The sequence below is a fragment of the Mustela putorius genome, unplaced genomic scaffold, assembly GCF_011764305.1.
Source record: "Mustela putorius furo isolate JIRA1106 unplaced genomic scaffold, ASM1176430v1.1 tig00003988_pilon_pilon_pilon, whole genome shotgun sequence".
NCBI lineage: Eukaryota > Metazoa > Chordata > Mammalia > Carnivora > Mustelidae > Mustela > Mustela putorius.
The window spans coordinates 17,408,756-17,424,695 of record NW_025422127.1 but is presented as its reverse complement, the minus strand read 5'-3'; the positions used below and the strand labels follow the sequence as shown (position 1 = coordinate 17,424,695).

The following is a 15,940-nucleotide window of genomic DNA, read 5'->3' as shown; positions in this document are numbered from 1 at the left end:
ATGAGGGAAGGATTTTTTTTTAATTAAATTTAATTTTTTTTTAGATTTTATTTATTTATTTGACAGACAGAGATCACAAGTAGGCAGAGAGGCAGGCGGGAGTGGGGGGGGCAGACTCCCCGGTGAGCTGAGAGCCTGATGCGGGGCTCAATCCCAGGACCCTGGGATCATGACCTGAGCCAAAGGCAGAGGCTTTAACCCACTGAGCCACTCAGGCGCCCCTCTTTTTTTATTTTTTTTATTTTTAAAGATTTTTATTTATTCATTTGAGAGAGAGAGAGAGAGAGAGAGAGAGAGCACAGGCAGAGGGGAGGGTCAGAGGGAGAAGCAGATTCCCCATTGAGCAAGGGGGGAGTGGAACTTGATCCCAGGACTCAGAGATCATGACCAGAGTTGAAGGCAGATGCTTAACTGACTGAGCCACCCAGGTGTCCCTCAGGGGCTTAAATTCTAAAGGAGGAAAGAGACAATAAATGAAATAAGAATAAATAAATCCTAGGAAAACCAGATGGTTTTTTTTCTGGAGGAAAAAAAATTTAGAAGGGAAGGAAGATAGGAAATGTCAGTGGGGTGGGAGTTTGATGGCTTGACCAAAAAAGGATTCAGTGACTTGAAGATTCAAAGGAAGTGAGAGAATGAGCCATGCAGGTATCTGGGAATGAACACTCAGAGCAGAGCAAGTGCAAAGGCCCTGAAATCCAGAGGGAGGCTGGTGACCGAAAGGAACAGCAGGGTGGCCAGTAAAGTGTGAATAAGGCCAGTGAAGTGTGAATAAGGTGTGGGTAATGAAGATAAAGTCGTAGAGATAACGGGTAGAAGCATGACCCTGGAAGGCCTCAGAAGGTCTTTGGCTTTATTCTAAATGAAAAGAAAAACAACTGGAGAGTTGTTATTGTTGTTTTAAGATTTTATTTATTTATTTGACAGAAAGAGATCACAAGTAGGCAGAGAGGGCGGTGGGGAGGGGGAAGCAGGCTCCCTGCCCGATGTTGGCTGCGGGGCTCGATTCCAGGACCCTGGGATCATGACTGGAACTGAAGGCAGAGGCTTAACCCACTGAGCCACCCAGACGCCTGCAACTGGGGAGTTTTGAGCAGAGAAATTACATGCTCTTGACAGGACCATTTGGCGGGTGTGTTGAGAATCGAGAGCAGAGGGTCCAAGATAAAAGCGGAAAGACTAATTAAATTACTTCAGGAATCTAGGCAAGAGGTCACAGCTGCTGGTCGGGGGTGGGGTGGGTGGGAGAGTGGTTTAATTATCGTTGTATATTGGGGCACCTGGGTAGCTCAGTCAGTTAAGTGGCTGCCTTAGGCTTAGGTCATGTCCCAGGGTCCTGGGATCAAGTCCTGCGTTGGCTTCCCTGCTTGGCAGGGGGTGGGAGGTGTGGGGGCCTGCTTCTCCCTCTCCCTCTGCCCCTGCTCATTCTCACTATCTTTCTCAAACAAATAGTGGATGTGTGCTGAAGGCCAGGCCCCCAGGATTGCCTGATGAACCAGTTGTGGGACACAAAAATAGTTAAGTTGTTGGTCTGAGAAACTTGGACAATGGTTTTATAACACAGTGTGTGGACCTAGAATAGGTAAAACTTGGATCTGTTTGAGAAATAGGAAGCTGATCTGCAGAGAAAGAAACAGAAAAGTGTAGCAAGCACATCTGGAAGAGAAAGAGAAGACGGAGATCATCCTAATGTCGTTTCAAATCCCAGTTTCCAGGGCCACCTGGGTGGCTCAATGGGTTAAAGCCTCTGCCTTCGGCTCCTGTCATGATCCCAGGCATCAGGTTCTCTGCTCAGCAGGGAGCCTGCTTCCCGCCCCCCCCCCGCCCCCGTCTGCCTCTCTGCCTACTTGTGATCTCTCTCTGTCAAATAGATAATAAAAAAAAAAAATCTTAAAAAGAAAAAAAAAGTTTTCAAATCCCAGGTTCCAGTTCACCCCTGAAATGTTGGTCACATGCCCATCTTTGAATTCTGTGACACACTCAACTGTCCTGTCAATCAATTAGGTCATTATTGCTTAACTTGCTAGAATGTGTATCTGATACACCCACCCAAAAGAGACTTAATTATCCCCAAAACTAGCAAAGAGAGGGAAGATTTGCAAATTACAGACTCTAAAGCATGGGCTCAGCTGAGAGAAAGCAGGGCCCAGGACTGAGGGGGCTGGTGGGCCTGGGGAGGAGCCCCCCCTTCATCTCTGGAGGCTCCAACCATGTTCTCCGAGAACTGGAGCTTTGGGGTACTTAGGGGAAAATGTCAGGAAATTCACATGTACTCACTGGTCTTTGAGACACTTAGTAAGTCGTTAGGAGAGAAAGAGATGTTATAATTCTAGGTAGCCACATTAAAAATGAACAGGAAACAACAGGACAAGTATGAAACCCTGTCAGTCTGAAACCAGAGACTCAAAAATAATTGAGAATCTTGCAGCCAAATTCCCTGCCTTTTTTAGAACTAAATTATTAGTTTATAAATTGTGGTTTGCTGGCTTTTGGAGCAGGGGTATTTAAGAGAAGCCAGAGAAATTAGGGACACCCCAATCACGGGGCCACTTTCTTTTCCATGCGGCAGGTGGGATAATGGGATGTGATAATGTCTCCAACCTTCACTCCTATTGGTATGTGACGAGCGTGTGAGTAGTGGGGACCAGCCTCGCCCACCCAGCCTAACACTGGGCCAGGCCACTGGAAATCTCAGGCCCACAGTTCCTTAGAACAGACTTAGTATTCAAAGGCTAGGCCTTGACAAGATTTCTGGCACCAGTAAATGCATTAGCAAACCAAGTCAACAAAGAGGAAACTGACAGCCAGCAAAGGTTTTAAAGGAGTCCTCACCACAAAAACCCCACGCTTGGCAACACGGTCCATGTTTGCTCAATCCCTAAGGCAATCCATAGGCCCAAGTATTAGTCATTTTACAAATACTTGTGAAGGGCGCACTGTGTGCCAGTCACAGTTCTAGGCAGCAGGGATATAGTTGAAAACAGTAACAAGGTTCCTGCTTCCTCCGAGTTTAGGGTTCTCCTCGTTCCAGCCCTGATGGGAATAGACTTGCGGAGTGATACAGTGCACCCTCACACCGGCGCCCTCCTTGGCTCTGTTCTCTTCATATGGGACCTGAAGGATCCTTGGATTGGCAAGGGAAATTCTTCCTGAAAGCCAGACCCTGAAGCAGCCATGATCAAGGAGCTCCCTACATTGCCGAAGAATTTAGCAAACAAATGGATATTCATTAAATTATCTAGCATTTTTAAATGAATTTATTTATTTATTTTTTAGTAATCTCTCACCCAATGTGGGGCTCAAACTTGGCACCCCAAGGTCAAGAGTCACGGGCTCCTCTGAGCCAGCCGGTGTCCCTAAACTAGTCTTATCACTTAAGGAGTGCTTTCAATATATAGTATTTCTCCTTCTTCTTTTTTTTTTTTTTAGATTCTATTCATTTATTTGTCAGAGAGCGAGTAAGCAGGGGGACCAGCAGGCAGAGGGAGAAGCAGGCTTCCCCTGAGCAGGGAGCCCAAGGTGGCACTCGACCCTGGGATCATGACCTGAGCCGAAGGCAACCGCTTAACTGCCTGAGCCACTCAGGTGTCCCTCTTCTCTTTTAAAAGTAGTTTAGAAAAGTAGAGTATTTGGGGAGTGTTGGGGAAGAAATACTAATTATTTAAGCACTGGGACACAAAATTTTAAGGATCTAAATCTGTAACTCTCTGCGACCAAGGTGGGAAATGACTGTTTAAAAAAAAAAAAAAAAAAAGCAGGGGGGCGCCTGGGTGGCTCAGTGGGTTAAGCCGCTGCCTTCAGCTCAGGTCATGATCTCAGGGTTCTGGAATCGAGTCCCGCATCGTGCTCTCTGCTCGGGAGGGAGCCTGCTTCCTCCTCTCTCTCTCTGCCTGCCTCTCTGCCTACTTGTGATCTCTCTCTGTCAAATAAATAAATAAAATCTTAAAAAAAAAAAAAAAAAAGCGGGGGTGGTGGTGCCTGGGTGGCTCAGTGGGTTGGGCCTCTCTGCCTTTGGCTCCAGTCCTGATTCCAGAGTCCTGGGATTGAGCCCCACCTGGGGCTCTCTGCTCGGCAGGGAGCCTGTTTTCCCTCTATCTCTGTCTGTCTCTCTGTCTACTTGTGATTTCTCTTTCTGTGTCAAATAAATAAATAAATAAATAAATAAATAAATAAAAATCTTTTTAAAAAAAGTCTTTAACTGGGTAACAGAGGCACCCTGTGGTTGCTTCTGGATGTAGTACTTGGTCATGACTTTGAGTTATCACATTGGGAAGATAAGTGCATTTATAATTTGACACATGATTATTGAACCTTATTAGAAGTAGGAAATTTAGGGGGGCCTGGCTGACTCAGTTCGTAGAGCATGTGACTCTTGATCTTGGAGTTATGAGTTCAAGCCCCAAGTTGGGGATAGAGATTACATAAAAAAAATAAAATCTTAAAAAAAAAAAGCAGAAAATCTGGATAGATGGGAAAAGATATGTGTTTGCATGTCCTTAGGCATCAGAGGATAGAATGGAGTGATACACATGTTGGATGTCTCCATTACCCCATTTCCGGGAATCCCCCTTCTCAGACCTCACCAGTCACCTGGTGGGGACTGCCATAATTCTAAAATGTGACAATATCCTCCTGGGAAATGTTGATTATCTGAGGATGGGCCCCTAAGTAAAGCTAGGTCATTCAGTCTCTTCCACAGGTATTTTAGGAAAGAGAGAGATTGTATAGCCTCTTTCAAGTTTTTGTCTGTAACATACAATCCTTGGGACCTATTGGCAGTCATGTTTACTACTGTCATGTGGTTTGGGAAACAGGGAGATAATTTTGTAGCAAGAGGTGAATAAAGCAGAACCACAGGAGAGAGAGCAGGGGGTTCTGGTGGGTCTGAAACCCTGATGATTAGTGACCCATTTCCTTCCTGACCTTAGGAACTGAAGGGGTATTCCACTATACCTCTAATGAACTGTTGAACTTGTCTTTCTGTTGATGTTTCAGGGATTTATTGTTTGTATGAATTGACTTATTGTTTTAGGCAAATTAGAATTTGTTTTTGTAATTGGGTAGCCAAAGAGTTCTCAGTAAACGAAACTTTTAAAGAACTCTCAAATTCTATTTCACTGCAATGAGCTGCTTAGACAGTGAATACTGTAAGCATTCAGAGATGCACAAGGTCATTTTGGGCTGGCTTAGAGAAGAATCTAAAGGATCTTAGAGAAGGATTTAAAAAAAGAAAACAGGGCAAGTTTGTAAGAAGAGGAAGAGGAGGTGCCCTGGATGGGAACACTGTGTGAGCACAGGGGGCCAAGCAAAGGGCTGAGGGACAGTGACTGCCCTGGCTCGCTCACCAGAACAGCGGAAAAGGGCTGCAAAAGTAGGTTAGGCCAGTTGTGGAGAGCCCTGTGCTTCCCTCATAGCTTGTGTCTCCCAAATAAGTATCTTTTCACATATCTGATCCTATAAGCAGTAAGTAAACACTGAAAGCTTTTAAGGGGGAAACTACCATGTCGAATGTTGTATGAGGAGAGTAATTCAGGAAGAGGGGGTTGAGAAAAGGAAACTTCCTGTGAGACCATTTAGGTGGCATCATGGCAAAGCAATGAAGTAGAGAGAAAAGGATTAGGGAGGTGGAGGGTGCAGAGGACAAGAGATAGTTGGGAGAGTAATTTTTTTAAAGATTTTATTTATTTATTTGACATAGAACGAGGGAGAGAGCAGGAGCAGGGGAGCAGAAGGAGAGGGAGAAGCAGACTCCCCGCTGAGCAGGGAGCCCAATTCTGGGCTCGATCCTAGGACCCCAGGATCATGACCTGAGCAGAAGGCAGAGGCTTGACTGAGCCACCCAGGCATCCCTGGGAGAAAACTTTTCTTTTTTAAGATTTATTTATTTATTTGACAGAGATCGCAAGTAGGCAGAGAGGCAGGAAGAGAGAGAGGAGGAAGCAGGCTCCCTGGGATCATGACCTGAGCTGAAGGCAGAGGCTTTAACCCATTGAGCCACCCAGGTGCCCCTGAGAGAAAATTTTTTAAAGAAAAAAGGGCCTAAGATGGGGCAACTGTCTAGGGCTGAAGAACCATGGAGCTGGGGGAAGTCTGAGACCTGAGGCACTGAGGAACTGAAAAACAGGCCAGGAGAGGAAGCGGCCCAGAGGGAGGGAGAGGCATTTGGAGAGAAGCCAAGACTCTGGGAACTGTGTCCTCCTGCTCTGTGGGAAGTTGGTGAGAAGGCGCCCCTCACTTGGCAGGCAGACACCATTCTGCTAGTGAGTGGCACCAGACTAGTCTTTGACCTTAGATGCCCAATTCTGGGAGCATCTCTGCTCTGTGTGTGTGTGTGTGTGTGTGTGTGTATACACACAATGAGATGGTTTGTCCCTTCCCCATCCCACGGCAGGCTCTGTTTTGCAAATAAGAAGCTAGCTAAGGATGGTCCTAGGCAACAGGTCCCGTTGGGGCTGGGAGGGAGTCCACGTGGCAGAGCCCAGCCCACCTATCTTACCCTGTCTCATTTAGGGATCCTGAGCCTAACAGCATGACTGGGACCCATCCTGGTGCGCTTCCCTAGGAGACAGCTAATTAACAGATGCTTACGCGGTGATCAGTACTTTTTTTTTTTGTTGTTAATAATGAACCATTATTCTATTTTTTAAAAAAGATTTTATTTATTTATCTGACAGACAGAGATCACAAGTAGGCAGAGAGGCAGGCAGAGAGAGAGGAGGAAGCAGGCTCTTCACGGAGCAGAGAGCCAGATGTGGGACTCGATCCCAGGACCCTGGGATCATGACCCGAGCTGAAGGCAGAGGCTTTAACCCACTAAGCCACCCAGGTGCCTCCATTATTCTATTTCTTAAAGAATTTAAAGTACTAGAAAAGAATTAGAAAATTTGGAAAGCACAGAAAACTGTAAGGCAATTCTTCTTTTTTTTTTTTTTAAGTAAGCTCTACACCCTGAACTTGAACTCAAGACCCTGAGATCAAGAATTTGCATGCTCTACCGACTGAGCCAGCCAAGCACCCCGAAAGTAATTATTGTTTCCCAGGATCATGTTTTGAATGAGGCTGTCCAGAGACACAACTATTCAGAGGGATGATTCTAGGTGGTGATCTGCAGGGAACAGAGCAGGCCAGGGTTCTCTGAGCTCCTGATTACACCGCTTTCCATTCTTCCCACATTAAAACATTCTATTACCTTGACTTCTGTGGATTCCTTGGTTCCCTCCAGTGGCTCCCCAGCCTCCCATGACCAGTGTCCTTCCTCACTGATGCCCAGAGTCCTGCTAATGTTCTCAACTCCTTCCATTCCACAAAGCTTTCCTCAAAGTCCATCTCCTCCTAGGCTTTGGTCATTGTCTACTTGCTCATGACTAATGGACTTGCAGCTCAGGCTCTCTGCCCCTCGCCCCTCACCATCATCATAATCAGCTCCTGGGCCATCCCCGTCTCATGCAGAATGGTAACACCTCTTTTGACTCATGTCTACCCATCTAAGTCTGCTGTGCCTCCTCCTGGTTCCCTAGCTCTGAAGGCTGCACTGTCAGCCATTCAGTTATTCAGGCCAAGAACAAATGCCATCTTTGATTCATCCCTTCCCTCAGTCACCATGTTGTGGCAGTTTTTCCTCCTAAATTCGATGCTACTCAAGGTGTTGATTCAGTGCTGGTCTGAGACAAGTACAGAAATTGAGAGTAAAGGCTTAGAAATTTTATGGTATCTTAAGGAACTACATATTTTAGAATTTACTAAGAAATATGTGAGCTTATATTTTATCATTTTAAAAAATTCTATTTTTCTAGCAATTCATTTTTATTGCATTTTACAAAATTATTTGTCCATAGATGGGGTAAACAGGCCCTTCATCATGGGTAGAAAAAAACTGTCATAAGTCTCTTGTGGGCCCACCAGCTACTGCTTGATCATACGGGTGTCACCCACTGCCTGGAGCACCTCTCCATTTTGCCCCTGGCCTTCAGCCTTGCTTCCCTCAAATCCAAGCCAAGTAAGTGATGCCTGGGGGGCTCAGTCCGTTGGGCGTCTGCCTTCAGCTCGGGTCATGGTCCCAAGGTCCTGGGATAGAGCTCCACATGGGGCTCCCTGCTCAGCGGGGAGCCTGCTTCTCCCTCTCCCTCTGCCTGACACTCCCCCTAGTTGTGCTCTCTCTCTTCCTCTGTCAAATAAATAAAATGTTAAAAACAATGACAACAACAAAACATGGCCGAGTGAGCAAGCAAAAGTTCAAGTCTGGTCCCAATTGCCAGTCTGGCTTTTAAGCCCTTCCCTGCCTAAAGGGCACTGCTAACTTCCCACCGCTCTTAGGATAGTTTCCCTACCCCTTTCCTTGACCTGGTCCCTACTTTCATACTTTGACTGTGTCTTCCAACCCCCCACCCCAACCCCAATCTACTCTCCCTGCCAGCCATTGGGAACTCTCGCTTCTCAGAACACGTCACGGTCTCTTGTGTCTGAGCTTTGCACATATTGTCCTGGTGACTAGGACACTCTTTCCCCATCTCTACCTGGTGAATTACAAATTGTTTTGGGGCTTCAGCTTCTCACACAAGCCCCTCTTAAGTTCCTCAAATCTTGGCTAGGAGTCCTCTGCTATAATCCCATTTAATACCCAGTTATGGCATGTACTGCACTGCAGTATAGTGGTTTGTCTGCTGAACTCCACCTCTCATCAGAGTAGTAAGTTACTGGGAGAGGCAAGGCAGGCTTAGGGTTTTTCTTAAGCAGAGGCATTCAACAGAGAGGCTGGAATCAATGAACCATGACGGGGACTACTGCCTTTAACTCTGCAGTCAGTCTCGTCACAAGACAGTCAGTTCTGCTTTTCAGCTGCCCTCATTTTGTCACGCTGTGAGGACACTCAAGCAAGTGGACCATTCTCTCTCTATCTCCTCTCAGCAGGGCAAGTGAGAGTTCTTCAGGGCTGAGCCCCTTAAACTAGCGGTGCCAAGGAAATGACTTGCCTCCGAAATTAGATGTTGCCTGGGCTGACCTATTGTCAGAGGGTGGCCACTTCCTTTTGCCCACCTGCTTCCTACTCTGTGCAGCAAATGAAACAAGACCCTTTCCCACTGGCTGCTCTGACCTGTTTCCCAACTATTTGCTTGAAGTGGATCTTTCCCTACCAACTCTAAGCTTGATACAGATAAGACAAACACTTACCTTTCAGTGAGGAAACTTCTCCTTTTTCTGGATGCCAAGAAACAGGCCCGATCACTGGTGAGCTGCAGGAAGGGCTGGTTTACAATTCTCTTTTGTTAGTGCCTTGCCCTCCTCATGCCCACACAGCCCTTTCACCCGGGCAGGAGGGGAAGGCAGGTGGTCACCAAGCCATCCTCCTCTACTCCAGTCCCCAGCTCCCTCCCTCCTCCCACACCTGCAGACTGGGTTTGAATGGAACCCCAAAGAGGCCACAATGCAGCCTAGCCAAGCCCAGTCCTACCTTCCCAGGTGGCGAGCAGGTAGGTGGCTGTTTACTTGGCTGTAGAATGACTGGGACAAAACTTCAGGCTGGAAAGGGTATAGTCAGGCAGTCTGGGAGTGGGGGTGAGGGGACATTCCACCCACTCAGAGACCTGGACGTCCGGGAGGAGCACAAACAATGGAAAATCGATGCAATGCAAACACTTCTGCCAGACTTTTGGGGCCAGAAGCTAACCTCTGCATCTGACTCCCCCACTTTTGCAGTTGCAGGTGATGACCTGCTCCAGTGCTTCTGTGTTTTCGGTGGTCTACTGGGCACTGCAGTGTGGATGGGGCACACTCCGCGCCCTCACGTCTATCACAGCTGAGCTGGGAGCTCAGGGCTGCAGCTGAGGAGTGCTTCCAGCTTAGAGAGCTGGAAGGGCTTCCAGAAGTAGGCACTGGTTAAAACTGAAACCCAGCTGCTCTTTAATGGCAAATTGTCTAATCTGGGGCAAGGGAGGATGAGACAGTTGCAGGGAAAATAAAGCTGGTAACATGTTGGGTCCCAAAGGTAGAGGACCTTGTTGTCTGGACAAGGATTTGGGAGAGATAAAGAATCGCATGGGACAGACTTTGATGTCATAGACCCAGGTTCAAATTCCAGCTTCCAAGTTAATAACGACCTCACTTTAGGCAAATTATTTAACTTAGTGCCTTTCTTCATCAAAGGGGAATTGAGACAGCCACTTCATAGGACTGCTATGAAGCAGTAGAGCATCGTGGTTAAGAACCGGCTTTGAAATAAGACTACCTTTGGACTGGTTTGAATTCTAGTCTACTACTTACTCGCTGTGTGACATTTAATAAATTACTTCTCTGTGCCGGCATCCTCATCTGTGAAATGAGACTCAGATGTGGAGCAGTTAGTACATTTAGCACTTAACATCTGACACATAAAGGGTGTTCACTAGGGGCGCCTGGGTGGCTCAGTGGGTTAAACCTCTGCCTTTGGCTCAGGTCATGATCCTAGGGTCCTGGGATCGAGCTCTGCATTGGGCTCTCTGTTCAGCAGGGAGCCTGCTTCTCCCGCTCTCTCTGCCTACTTGTGATCTCTGTCAAATAAATACATAACATCTTAAAAAAAAAAAAAAAGTGTTCACTTAACGCTAACTTTTTCCCCTCCTTTTTCCTGGTGGACAATGGAAAGCTATCTAAGACGTGGAGGAGGGGCCCACTGGGGACGGTTCAGGCTTATGGCAGTGCCAAGGGGTTTGGACAGGCCAGATTACAATAATCCAGGCAAGAAATAAAACAAGAATCTGCCTGCAGGAAGGAAGAGATGTGAGTGATTCTTGTGAAGAATTGAAAGGGTCTGGCAGTGGATTAAACATGCCAGGGACAAAGAGTGTTTGAAACATGGATCAGCAGGAAAAGATATATATTGCCCCCACTAGGAACATCTGGAGTGGGTAGGTAAGAAGAGAGTGTAGAAGAAAAGTTTGGCTGGCTGTTGAGTTTAAAGTGGCAGCCACAAAGCAGGGGATGGCAGTGTGTACAAAAAAGAGTGCTACCACCTTCACACCTCCTAGGATGGGACTATCCAAACAGAGAAAACATGGGGGCAAGGATATGGAGAAATTTGAACTCTTGAGTGCTGTTGATGAGAATGTAAAATGGAACAGCAACTGCAGAAATTGGTCAGGCAGTTTCTCAGTTAAAAATAGAATTACACCCAGAATTGAAAGTAGTGTTTCCAACACATATCTGCACACTCATGTCCGTTGCAACATTGTTTGCAATAGCCAAAAGGTAAACAACCCAAATGTCCTCTGATGGATGAATGGATAAACAAAATGTGGTCTATAGACACACAATAGAATGCTCTTTAGCCTCAAAAAGGAATAAAATTCTGCTACATGCTGCAACATGGATGAACCCTGAAAATATGCTAAGTGAAATAAGCCAGACAAAGAAGGACAAATACTGTGTCTTTCCACTTATCTCAGGTACCTAAAATAGTTAAAATTCCTAGACACAGAAAGAAAAGTGGTTCCTAGGAGTTTGGAGAGAAGGGAGATGGGGAGTTAGTTTAATGGGAAAAAACCTTCTCTATGGGATAAAAAAAGTTCTGGAGATGGACAGTAGTAATGGCTGTATAACGAGTGATGTACTTAATGCAACTGAAGTGTACACTAAAAAATGGTTAAAATAGTCTATGTGTACTTTGTCACAATTAAAAGGAAAAGAGAGATGAACCATGAAGCCAGGATATTATACTTAAACATAAATGGATGACATTGGAGGGATAGGGAAAAATGTTAGTTTTAATGTTCATTATAATAAAATGGTTAAGAAAGGATGTTAAAAATAAGCAGAGTATAGGAAATGAAACTGCCAGTCATTTGGGTAAAAAAAAATTTATAACAGTGGCAAATAAAAATCCCGGAACAATGGCAGCAGGGACACATGGTGTCCCTGTGCAACAGGAACTTGGAAAGGGCAGCCAGAGCATGGCAAAAAATCTGACTCGAAGTTGGAAGTTGACTGCAGAGAGGGACAACTGTAGTTGCAGGTGATGATAGTAATCATCCAGAGGAAGGCGCAGGAAGAGGAGAACGGAGGCAAGTCTTAGGAAGAAGACACCTACACGAAGGGAAAAAAGGGAATGGGAGGGCAGGCTGTGGAGACATGGGTGAACGTGGGTCATGGCACCTGTGAGAACCAATTCCAGAGGGGCTGAAGCCATGCAGAGGATGTAAGGGCAGCAAAGGGAATCTGGCGGGGGTTCCATGACTAAGTCAGTAGTTCTTGAAAGGTGGGGAGGAAGCCACATTGCCATAGAGACAAAAATGTCAGGTTCTATTGGTAAAGAGTTTGGATGAAGGTATGGGGCGCCTGGCTGGCTCAGTCAGACCAGCATGCAACTCTTGATCTTGGGGTCCTTAGTTTGAGCCCAACTTCGGGTGCAGAGGTTACTGAAAAAATAAAGAGAAGTCTGGATAAAGGCAAAGAGAAATAGCTGATATTTAAATAGAGGAAACTGGAACATTTATAGGGAGGGAAGAGACTGATGGCATGCGGATGTAGGCAGGAGAGGTTGGACTGCAAAGCACAAGGGAAAGTCAGCTTTGGTGAGAGGACATGACTGGCTGTAAAGAAAAAAAGTGAAGATCTGGAAAAGAACAAAGTTAGAGGACCACGTGAGGTGGTCTAAGTAACAAGGTTAGTCAGGAGTGTTGGAAGCCAAGGATGGGTTTGAGGCCTTACTGCTCTCAAACAGCGGTGGGCTGGTTAAACATGCAGAATTGTGGGACCCACCCCAGGGTCAGTAGCCAGAATCTGATCTTAACAAGATTCTCCATATGTTAAAGTCTGCAAGCCACTGCTTTTGTAGAGTGCTTTGCAATGGTGGATTTAAAATATGTTTTTTTTAAAAAAAGATTTTATGTATTTATTTGAGGTAGAGAGAGAGTGAGCGAGCAAGCACGTGCAGGGGTAGGAGCTGGACAGAGGAAGAGAGCAGGAAGCCCAATGTGGGACTTGATCGTAGCACTCTGGGATCAAGACCTGAGCGGAAGGTAGATGCTTAACAGACTGAGCCACTCAGGAGCGCTGAGAATGACTTACAATGTTGACTATACCACAGAATTACCAGGAAAGCTTTGAAAAATTCTGATCCCCAGACCAATGAAAAACTCTGAGGTAGTGTTCAAGCATCTGATTTTTTTTTTTTTTTTTTTACACCCAGGTGTTTTATTTTGTCTCGTTTTTTGAAAGATTTTAAGTAATCTCTATACCGAACATAGGACTTGAACTCACAACTTGGAGATAAAGAGTTGCATGCTCCACCAACTGAGCCAGCAGGGACCCGAAGGGCCCAGGATTTTAAATCCCTAAATGAGCAGCCTATATTGGCGACCATTGGTTAAGAGCATTGCAAAGCCAAACATAAACTCACTAAAATTTGTTAAGTAAGTCAAAACAGCAGCTGTGGAAGAGGTCGCAGGGAGTACACAGGAGACTGTTTAGCAGCAGGGAGGGTCTTGACATGAGTACAGTGGTTGGATAGGTTTGGAGCCCCCCCAACCACCCACCACTGCAGATGAGCCAGAGGATGCGGATTGGGAGTGAGGTCTGATGGAGAACAGAAGCCAGGGGTCATAGAAGGCAGGGCCAGGGGGAACCATGAGGGAATTTCTCCAGTTTGCAGCCATTCTTGTTCTGTAGTCCTTCCCCAGGGTTGGATTGAAGGAACATCCATAACCTTTATCCCAGTTCACCAGCAGGGTGTGGGATGAATGCGACAGCCTGCTGGGATGAGGTGTGGCTAAGGATGGAAGTGTAAACCCCAGGGCAGTTCCCATAGGTCAGTGTTATTAAACTTCAGTTTGCATCACCCCCTCCAGAGGGCGGATTACAACAGACAGCCCAGAAGCACCCTCAGTCAGCATAAGCCAGAACTTGCATTTCTAACAAATTCCCAGGTGAGGCTGGCGGTCCAGAGTCTAGCCTCAGAACCAGCACAACAGATTACATGCCCACAGGAAGACAGCGGAGACTCACTAAGGAAGGCTGAGGTAGTGGGGCCAGCCCCAAGCTCGTTCATTTCCGCAGACCTATGTGGTCTGTAGGGAACGTTCTCTTATAACTACACCAGAGAGCAGGACTGGGGGTAGTCTGCCCTGTCTTCATCAGTGGCAGCAGAACCAAGGTGAGAGGAAAGAGAGGAATTCTAGCTGCAGCAAAGATTCAGAGAAGACCATGGAGAGAGACCGCTGAATGGAAGGCCCCTGGCCTGTGCCGCTAGGCCTGCCAAAATTATGGCTGACAGCACCCAGTCCTCCTGCAGGGACTACCTTTCTACTACTTTAAGCAGTATGTTCTTTTTAACCCTCTACTGTAGTCCAATTCTTCTGAATGGCTTTTCTCCTTTTACTATGAACTCAGCAGCAGCAGCAGCTATTTTTTCCTCTTTTCCACTATTAGTAATTAGGCAAGGTAACTAGGCACACAGCTGGTATTTAATACTTACTGAGAACCTGCGAACGAGTCAGTCAATCTTCATTAGTTCCTGGGGCACACACAGACCAGGCTTCACTTGAAAGTCTCTGCTTTCCTACTGCAGACTCAATCCCTCCCCAGAGCGAAAACCTTGAATCCAATCCAAGGAACTGACTCCACTGCTATAAAAAATTCTATCTAGTGTTTAACTGGGTAGAATAGAGCTACTCCTTCCTTGTCATTCGCTGTCCAGAATGAGGTTCAAATCCAAGATTCTAGGAGCAGGTAGTGCTTTTCCAAACCTGCAGGCTTCTCAAAGGGATCTGAATTTATATGCAGGTCATGGAAGCAGAAGGGGGTTGGGATTTTGGGGCACAACTGCCAAATCTGGGGATTTTCCAGCTGCCTTGTTGGTGAGTAGTTCACACTGAAGGTTTTTGCTATAACTGCCCAAGGAATTAGAGGAGTGAGCATTGGTAGCAGAAAGGGAACTAAAACAGACGTGCAGACGTTCTCCTTTAAAAAACCCAAGGGAGGGGCGCCTGGGTGGCTCAGTGGGTTAAAGCCTCTGCCTTCAGCTCAGGTCATGATCCCAGGGTCCTGGGATCAAGCCCCACATCCGGCTCTCTGCTCATCGGGGAGCCCGCTTCCTTCCTCTCTCTCTGCCTGCTTCTCTGCCTACTTGTGATTTCTGTCTGTCATATAAATAAATAAAATCTTTAAAAAAAAAATAAAAAATAAAAAACCCAAGGGAAAACCATGAGGCCAGGGAAACGGATCTGCAGGGCCCATCTACAGAAAACCCAAACCTCATTCCCAGTTGGCCTAGAATCCAGACCCCCAGGAGAAAAGGTCCAATAGCATTTCTTCCAAAGGCAAGCCTTGCATAACATTTAATGACACAGGCCATTCACCTCGCCAGGAAGATTACAGGGTGAAGGTCGACCTCCAGGAGTCCAACCCTGGGTTATTCTCTCAGTTCTTTTAATACCACTCTCACAGGATGTAGATAATGGCAAAACTGAACCCCCAGAGGGGCTACTTGTTTATAAAATCAAGATCCCTTTCCTTCCTCAATGACAGGAATTGGTTTAGAGACAGAAGACATTAACGTTTAAGAAGAGAAGCGCTATGGATGTTTCCAAATGTCAAAAAGGAAAGTTCCACAGTTTTGAGACTAATCCTTGTTGACAATCTGTGACTTCCTTCCTTTCCCCTAAATCTTGCCCTGCCAGCTTTCTTTTCATGTAGCAATTTGAAGCAAGTGGCTCACTGAGTAGGGGGGATTGTTGTGTGAGCTGTTACCTGTGAGGCCTAACAAATGTTCACGTCAAATGGTTCCAAAAAAAGAGCTAGGTTAACAGCGCCCCACCTTACCAAGTTTTGAAACAGAATCGATCTATGAAAGATACTTTGTTTTAGTCCCAAGGAGATAAGTCTGGGAATACCCTTAGCTCAGCCAAGACCCAAGTTCCTACTACAAAATAAATCAAACCCTATCATTAGCTCCAACAGTCCCCAAATGCCA

The 15,940-nt window shown here is 46.2% G+C and overlaps 1 protein-coding gene across 8 annotated transcripts in view; it reads right to left on the bottom strand.

The window, feature by feature from the left end:
• SLC25A18 (solute carrier family 25 member 18) overlaps positions 1–14,928 on the bottom strand; it is a 29,409-nt gene extending 14,481 nt beyond the window's left edge. The window contains exons 1-3 of one of the 8 annotated variants that reach the window (XM_045071585.1): positions 14,444–14,928; positions 9,449–9,581; positions 9,169–9,230 (exon numbers count right to left, since the gene is read on the bottom strand). The gene's annotated coding sequence lies outside the window, so the exon portion shown is untranslated. Of the gene's footprint in view, positions 1–9,168; positions 9,243–9,448; positions 9,582–14,443 lie in introns of all 8 variants that reach the window. The other 7 variants (XM_045071584.1, XM_045071583.1, XM_045071579.1 and 4 more) reach the window with 7 other exon arrangements.
• Between the last annotated feature and the right edge of the window lie 1,012 nt (positions 14,929–15,940).